Below are 6,655 nucleotides of genomic sequence, written 5' to 3' on the forward strand. Positions count from 1 at the left end.
TTCACGTTTCAACCATTCACTTAAATTTTCTTTATTTTTGACTGCGCTGCAGTCTTCACTGCAGCACGGGCTTTTCTCTAGTTGCAGCGAGCGTGGGCTACTCTCTAGCTGAGTTTCGCGGGCTTCTCATTGCAGTGGCGTCTCATGATTCAGAGCACTGGCTCTAGGGTGTGTGGGCTCAGTAGTTGTGGCTCAGGGGCTTAGCAGGATCTTCCCTGACCAGGGATTGAACCTGTACCTCCTGCATTGGCAGGCCAATTCTTCACCACTGGGCCACAAGGGAAGCCCCATTCACTTAAAAACGGATTCTTGTATCATTTTGCTTTTTTAGGCCATGCCGTGCAGTGTTTGGGCTCTTCGTTCCCCAGTCTGGGGTCAAACCCATGCCCCCCTGCACTGGGAGACAGACAACCACTGGGCCGACAGGGAAATCCCCAAAATTGACTTTTTAAACTCCTATACATGGGTTCCTACTCCTAACATACATTTATAATATACCAAAAAAGTTAGTGTTCTGCAATTTTAAAACTTTAAATAAAATTGTATATTACATATCTTCATGCAAATTGCTTTTCATTTCAACTTACTTTCCAAGATTTATCTATGATGATAGATGTATTCATTCCCTTCCCAGTCCACTGTTGTCTTCCTTTTATCTCTACTTCTCCAGGAACTGTTTCTCATCCAGGGCACCTAGTTGCTAAGTCCAGTGGATGGACACTTCATGCATGGCTGCATTTGTCTTTCTTCAAATTAACTTTCTTAACATTATCTAGCCTGTCAAAATTTTCCCTTATGTATTTCCTGCTAATACAGTTAATGAATGACACAGCTATTCATTCAGTCACGTTAAAAAAAAAAAAAAAAGGAATTCCCAGGTGGTCCAGTGGTTAGGACACTACATCCTCACTGCCACTGCCGAGGGCATGGGCTCAGTTCCTGGTCGGGGAACTAACATCCTGCAAGCCATGCAGTGCAGCCAAAAATTAATTTAAAAAAAAAAGTAACTTGGTCCTTGCAACAAATTGTGTCAGGAAAACTAGATATCCACATGCAAAAGAATGAAGCTGGACCCTTATTTTACCCCATATACAAAAATTAGCTGCAAGGAATTCCCTGGCAGTCTAGTGGTTAAGAGTCAGCACTTTCACTGCTGTGAGCCTAAATTCAGTCCCCTGGTCAGGGAACTAAGATCCCATAAGCCTCATGGTGTGGCCAAAAATATATATAAAAAATAAACAATAACTACAAATGGATCAAAGACCTAAATGTAAGACCTAAAATGATAGAACTCTCAGAAGAAAACAGGGGGAAATCTTCATGGTCTTGAATTTGGCAATGATTTATAAAACAACAAAAGCACAAGCAACAAAAGAAGGAATTAGATAAATTAGGTTTCACCAAAATTTTAAATTTCTTTGTATCAAAGGACACAAATCAACAAAGTAAAAAGACAACTCAGAAGTTGGGGAAAAGTACCTGCAAATGACAATTTGGGGGCTATAATAGGTTAATATCTACAGTGTACAAATAACTACAACTTACTGGGCAAAGGACTTGAATAGACATTTCTCCAAAGAGGTTATTCAAATAGCCAATAAGCACATGGAAAGATGCTCAACATCACAAATCATTAGGGAAATGCAAATCAAAACTACAGTGAGATACCACCTCACAAGCATTAGAATGACTGCTATCAAAAAATAAAATAGATGACAAGCGAGGATGTGAAGGATGGGAACACCTGTGCTCTGTTGATGGGACTATATAGTACTTCAGCTGCTAAAGAAAATGGTATGGCAATTCTTAAAAAATCAAAAATAGAATTACTATGTGATCTAGCAGTTCCACTCTGGGTATATATATACTCCAGTCAAAATCAGGACCTTGGAGACTTCTATACACCCATGCAGCATTATTCACAATAGTCAAAACGAAGAAACAACCTAAGTGTCCCTTGGAGATGAAGGAAAAGGCAAAATGCAGTATATATGTATAATGGAATATTATTCTGCTTTAAAAGGAAGAAAGTCTGGCACATGCTATAAGAGTAAACCTTGATATTAAGCTAAGTGAAATAAGCCAGTCAAAAGAGACAAATATTAATGCATATGATTTCACATATATGAAGTACCTAGATTAGTCAAATTCACAAAAACAGAAAACAGAACGGTGGTTGCCAGAGGTTGGGGGAGAAAGGAAGGGAGAATGTGTTTTAACGGGTACAGAAGTTTAGTTGGGGAATATGAAAAATTTCTGGAGACGGATGGTGGTGATGTTGCACAATGACAAGAGCATAATCCCACTGAACTGTACACTTAAAAAATGATTAAAAAGGTAAATTTTATCTTGTGTTTTTTTTTTTTTTAAGAAAAGTCTTGTCATCCTGACCCCGTCACAGCCTCCTGTTGATGTAGGTGCTTCCATGTCTTGGAAACAGTGCTGCTATGAACACTAGGGTGCGTGTATTTTTAAACAATCATTCGTCTAAAAATCTTATTATTTTTGGCTATGCTGATCTTCGTTGCTACACGTGGGCTTTCTCTAGTTGCGGCATGAGGGAGCTACTCTTTGCTGCGGTGCACAGGCTCTAGGGTGCGTGGGCTCGGTAGCTATAGCACACAGGCTTAGCACACATGGCATGTGGGATCTTCCCAGACGAGGGGTGGGCCCATGTCCCCTACCTGGGCAGTCCTTTTTTAAAAATAATACTTTTGTTCTTATTTACAGCTGTGCTGGGTCTTCATTACTGCCCGTGGGCTTCCTCTAGTGTGAGGTGACAATTAGCAATACTGAGCATCTTTCTATGTGCCTGTGGACCATCTGTGTCTTCTTTGGGGAATGTCTATTGAGGTTTTCTGCCCATTGTTTTGATTGGGTTGTTTTTTTTGATACTGAGTTGTATGAGCTGTTTGTGTACTTTGGAATTTAACCCCTTGTTGGCAGCATCATTTGCAATATTACAGCTGCAATGAGTGGAACTCTTCATTGTGTATGAGCTTCTCATTGCAGTGGCTTCTCTTTTGAAGAGCACAGGCTCTAGGCAGAAAGGTTTCAACAGTTGCCACACACAGGCTCAAAGGTTGCAGCTCAGGGGCCCTAGAGCATGATCTCAGTAGTTGTTGCCCTCCCACACGTGGAATCTTCCCCAACCAGGATTTGAACTTGTCTCTTGCATTGGCAGGCAGATTCTTTACTACTGAGCCACCAAGAAGGCCCTTATGTTAATTTTTGATTGAGTACTCTGACATGAATATTACTTTGTTGGATTCTCGATGTTTTTGTATTTCTATAAACATTCTTGAGATTTTTTTCTGAGGTGCAGTTAAATTACTTGCAAACAGTTTGATTCTTTTAGGTCTTACTTTTAAACTTTGTTAGATGAGGGCAGGGCAGAGCTTGGTCTAGGGCTAATTTTTTCCCAGTACTGAAGCAAACTCTCCTAAGTACACTTAATCATTTATGAGGTTTTCTACCCTGGCTGGTGGGAATAAGCATTATTCCTGATCTTATCTTACATTCAAAGCTGTCTTTGTTTCAGGTGGTTCTTTCCCCACCCTAAAGGTTCTTTCCTCAGGTATCTGCACTAAACAATACTCAGGAAAAGACCTAAGAGGGAACCCCTAAAGACTTCTAGAAATCTTTCTGTGTGCATCTCTCTTTTCTGACACTTTATCCCATGACACCTCGGCCTCCAGCTGCTCTCAGTCCAGTTCAGTCACTCAATGTGTCCCACTCCTTGCGACCCCGTGGACCGCAGCACGCCAGGCCTCCCTGTCCATCACCAGCTCCCAGAGTTTGCTCAAACCCATGTCCATCAAGGCAGTGATGCCATCCAGCCATCTCATCCTCTGTCGTCCCCTTCTCCTCCTGCCCTCAATCTTTCCCAGCATCAGGGTCTTTTCAAATGAGTCAGCTCTTCGCATCAGGTGGCCAAAGTATTGGAGTTTCAGCCTCAGCATCAGCCCTTTCAATGAACACCCAGGACTGATCTCCTTCAGGATGGACTGGATGGATCTCCTTGAAGTCCAAGGGGCTCTCAAGAGTCTTCTCCAACACCACAGTTCAAAAGCGTCAATTCTCAAAAGCATCAATTTACTTATCCACCTCCTTTACTCAAGGTAATGGCCAGGTTCCTCCTAGATTCTTCCTCCTCGTGCCATGACCCGGAACTTATCTCCAGGCACTAAACTGAGACAATCATAGGGTTCACTTCATTGATCTGTAATTTTTAAGTAACCACTAGCCTTTGTTACCTGATGTTCAAAGTCTTGAAAACAATCGTTTCACGAACAGCCTGGTATGATTAGACTAGATCCCTGTTACTTTCTGTTAGCCAGAGCAGTAGTCCTGGCACTCTTCCCGCATAGTTCCTTCCTCATTAGCAGTCTATGGTGGTTTCCCAGGTGCCTATTGCTAAAACAGAGAAAAGATATTGATTTCTCTATGTTTGCCTTTATAAGAGGTTGTCTCTGAGTGGAAATGGGGAGTAAGGCTGTGGGGGCTGGTTATTTTTTCATAATATATAGAATTGAATGACTCTTTTAAACCACATTCTTCTGTAATTTTGATAAAAATTACACAATAACAATAAATGGTAATAGGCCATCCCTACTAGTTTATGATTTAAACATTGCTGTAGTGTTTTACCATTTAGGATAATATTTGCAATTTGTTTGGATATAACATAGCTTTAATTTAAATTGTTTCCTTGAATTCTTATTTACTTAGACTTATTATTTATATTGTTATGCATAAACACTGACTTGTAAAAAGTTTTTCAGCTTTCATTAATAATAATCCTAATACAATCATAATAAATTATAGTAATTGGTTTCCTTATTAAACCACCCCTGCATTCCAAAAATAATCTTGAGTTAGTTGCAGAGTATTATTCTTTTGCACACTGATGGATTCTCTTTGCTAATGTGTTATTTAGAATAACCACCCCACCAAGTAGGGACTCTCCTACTTTTGTTTATTAATTTGTTTGATGTTTAAATAATTAATGATTACTAACTGCATGTTTATTACAAATCAGAGCGAGGTGCTAGGATGCACAGTTTTCTAAATAGGGCACCAGGATCCTCAGTTGCAGGGCCCAGTCAGCCACTGGGGTAGGCAGCTCTACGAAATAATGGAGTGGGTACAAAGTGGCAGGGCTCTTACTGGTTTTTGTTAACACAAAGCCACTTCTTCCTTGCCACCAATGACTCTGGAAAGGGCCCATGTTCACAGCTGCCTGGATGGACTTGATCCTCTGGTCCACTTCTGCATAGCGCCAAGATCAAGTATACCACGCGGTTTCCCCCAACCATCCAACCATCTGCCTGTGTTTTGCAGGCTTTGATGAGCTGCTCCTTGTTATTGCGGATATAAAGCTCAAAGTAGTTACATTTCTGGCTGTCACCTACCTTTCTGATGCTAAGATTCTTCAGGGGGATGACCCCTCTGGACTCCTTATCCATCATGTAACTCAAAATAGTAGAGACAGTTGTCTGGGAGGATTAACCAGTGCTGCTTCCACATTTTGGGCACTGTTGAAGAATTTCAGATTATCATTCCTGATCATCCTCAGGCCTCTCAAAGGGATCATTTTGGGTGTGGTCCTAGAAGTTCCAGATCAGCTCCTTAGGCAGGTCCCACCCTACTTGCTGTGCTGGTTCATGGCCACAAAGTGCTCTAGGCCTGACTTGTTCCAGATGTTGGGATTGTGAAGGCTGGTGTTCAGCATTATCTCTGGTGAAGGACAGTACATAGTAGGCATCTGTGGACTGGATAATCCCAGGGTGGCATCTGCAGTATCCACAGGCAAAGGCTTCCATCATCTGATCAAACTTCTGGCCCTCTCTGGGGAGACAGTAAGCTCCATAGCAATTGCCTGAGGGCCTCAGCAGTCATGCAGAACCATGAAGCTATGGAGCATTGGTAGGTTCAGCTCTCTCCTCTCCCCTAAGTAGTCCCATGACTGTCTTGTTCAGGCCCTTGCCCTTGAACAGGAAACAGGAAGTAACTCCCTGAGGGTGTGCACTGGAGAAGTTTGTTCTCCACCAAGAACTTGATCCCCCTTCTTGGGATCCCTGTTGAAGTTCTTTCTAACTATTGCCATGTTCTGATCCCCTTGCAAGGACTCACTGCCCTCAGTGGCCTCCAGGCACCCTCGCTCCTGGCTTCACTGAGCTCCTACCACAGGCGGTGGATCTCGGCAGCAGCTTCTGCGTCAACAATGAGACATTCTCCAGCTCTATCTGCTCTTCAGGAGTTCAGTCTGGCTGCTCATAGACTCTGTCCTCTGAGGCTGCCATGTCCCTACAGGCAGAGCTGGATCCAACTTTGCCTGTGGGCCCAGGTCAGCCAGCCAAATGCCTTGAGGGCTGCTGCCCCTGCCTAAACAAGGGGAAAGAAAACAAAAAGCAAAAGGAGTAGCAGGATAGTGGAGGAACTGGAATAGCTGCCTTGGAATAAAAAGAGCAGGTTCCTGACACTGTACAGGAGGTGGTGATCAAAACCATCCCCAAGGAAAAGAAATGCAAAAAGGCAAACTGGTTGTCTGAGGAGGCCTTACAAATATCTGAGAAAAGAAGAGAAGCAAAGGCAAAGGAGAAGAGGAAAGATGTTCCCATCTGAAGGCAGAGTTCCAAAGTAGCAAGGAGAG

At 42.5% G+C, this 6,655-nt stretch overlaps 1 pseudogene; it reads right to left on the reverse strand.

Annotated features, from left to right (window-relative positions):
- Positions 1 to 5,165: 5,165 nt before the first annotated feature.
- Positions 5,166 to 6,305, reverse strand: LOC133043436 (cytohesin-2-like; annotated as a pseudogene).
- Between the last annotated feature and the right edge of the window lie 350 nt (positions 6,306 to 6,655).

The sequence above is a fragment of the Dama dama genome, chromosome 3 (genome assembly GCF_033118175.1).
Source record: "Dama dama isolate Ldn47 chromosome 3, ASM3311817v1, whole genome shotgun sequence".
NCBI classification, from domain to species: Eukaryota; Metazoa; Chordata; class Mammalia; order Artiodactyla; family Cervidae; genus Dama; species Dama dama.